Raw genomic sequence first — 2,273 nt, forward strand, 5'->3', positions numbered from 1 at the left:
CTGTGCTGCGGGGGCTGCAAACCCCGGCCAGCAGCGCAGCAGGGAGGGCGGCGGGGTCATGCGAGTTTTGGAATAATTAGCAGTAAGTTATTAGGATGCATCTGGAATATTCTTTTCCCCTTCTTTTTCTCTGTGAAAACTCCTAAACCTAAATACATGTTTTTCCTAGTGGGAATAGTGGACTAAGTGGCCTGGCCTGTTGTTCCTGTGTGTTACCACTGAAACCAGTGACTGCTGGTGTACCACAGCCTCTGAACTGGCCGTTGGCTTGGCATCTCTGTGGAGGACCTAAGCCAGGTCTGTGGATTTGCAGGACTGAGGCCATGATGCTGAGGGTCTCTGACGTGGTGGGAGCGAAGAGGCCGGTACCTTGTCAACCGGGCAGGGCCCAGCTCACAACCAGAGGTGTTGGGGGGGCTGGTTCCCCGCTCCCTCCCGGCAGCACCCTCCTCATCCTCGGGGCGCCCGCTGCTGAGAGCGCCCAGGCACCGTGCTGCATGGCTCTACGGATTTATGTCTTCTGTCACACCATAAACTTTACATTTGTGCCATTAAATTGCAGTTACACCGAGGGAGACCTGAAACTGTAAGGCTTAACATCAGTTTTTTGCGTCCTGTATTGTACCCTTGTTCTTTATGGAAGAGATGAAAGCTTTCATCTCAACTTCTGGGGAGCAGTAATGACAACTGCCTGGCTGGCCCGAGGGCCCCTGCTAGCTCAGGAAGACGAGGTACAGGTATAAATCTGCGCCCCTGAGTTTTTACAGCAAGTGCTCTTTTGGTTTCCTCCCTAACTTCCCTCCTCCTGCCTGCTGGCGTGCAGCAGCTGCGTTTTTCTAATTAATGCCTAACATCTTTCATATTTTTTTCTCTAGCCGATATAGTTTTGATAACTCTGGAGGCTTACAGAAATTCTTCCTTGGTTTCAAACCATGTTCTTTCAGAGCAGGGCAACGTGAATTCTGGTGCGGGTGCGTTGCCTTCAAATTCTGCACGTTCGTAATCACAGAACTGCCAAGTGTCTGGGGGATCTTAGTAAATGCAAGTGGGCTTGTTCACTCTGTAACCAGTTTCCAAAAATAGTTCTGCTGGTTTGTGTGGTAAGATGTCAGAAAAACAGCAATTCAAATATTTTTTTTACAATGTTATGATGCAGTCGCCTGTAATAGAAAATCAACAAAAAAGTCAAAGAGCATTCAGTAGTATTTTGGAATACCCAGACTAAACCCACGATCCAACAGAAGGGCAAGAGCTTCTTATTTCATTACGAAGCCTTTATTATCTGTTTTTGGAGGTAATTCCTGTAGCGCGTACTCCTAAGCTGTGGGTTTTAAAGGTCAGCATGGCTTGTCCCTCAGCTACAGGAGGGTAATTAATTGCTGTCTGAGACACCAAGTCTGTTGTGTCAGTGCTGGGAAGTCCAGTCCCTGGGGAAATTCTCTGCAGCTGCTGAGCAGTGCCGTTGGCCCGCGGGTGGCTCTGCGGCGTCGGAGCTGGGGCTCCTTGCCTTCCTCGTCCATGCTTTGCCTCCTGCCTGCTTACGGTGCCTATCGCATGGGCTTCCTTGGCGGCTTAGGCTTGGCAGCCAGGAATGCGGAGATGCGATGAAGCATTGTGCTCTCCTCGCACCAGTATACGCTGGGGTTTGCGCTTTCTCACTCACAGCTAAGTGTAAATTTTGTTGTCTGTTGAGTAGATGGACGTTAAATCCCATCGATGGGCGTGAGGTGCCGGTGGCCAGCTTTGGACCGTCACGGGCAGCAGCTTCCACCTTACTGGAGCTCAGCTGTGCACCCATGGCAAACAAATGTGGCATCACCTACCCAGCCTTTGCCAGCACCATGGGAGAAAGGACACGGAGAATCATAGAATCATGGAATGGTTTCGGTGGGAAGGGACCCCCAGAGGTCACCCAGCCCAACCCCCCTGCAGGAGCAGGGACACCTTGAACCACATCAGGTTGCTCACAGCCCCGGCCAACCTGGCCTGGAATGTTCCCAGGGATGGGGCCTCCACCCCCTCTCTGGGCAACCCCTGCCAGGGTTTCACCACCCTCACTGGAAAGAATTTCTTCCTTAGATCCAGTCTAAACCTACCCTGCTTCAGTTTAAAACCATCCCCCCCTGTCCCGTCACAGCTGGCCCTACTAAAAAGCTTGTCCCCCCCTTTCCTCTGGGCCCCCTTTAAGCCCTGACCGGCCGCACTCAGCTCTGCCCGCAGCCTTCTCTTCTCCAGGCTGAACACCCCCAACTCTCCCAGCCTGGCCTCAGAGC

The sequence above is a fragment of the Egretta garzetta genome, unplaced genomic scaffold, assembly GCF_000687185.1.
Source record: "Egretta garzetta isolate BGI_Z169 unplaced genomic scaffold, ASM68718v1 scaffold228, whole genome shotgun sequence".
NCBI classification, from domain to species: Eukaryota; Metazoa; Chordata; class Aves; order Pelecaniformes; family Ardeidae; genus Egretta; species Egretta garzetta.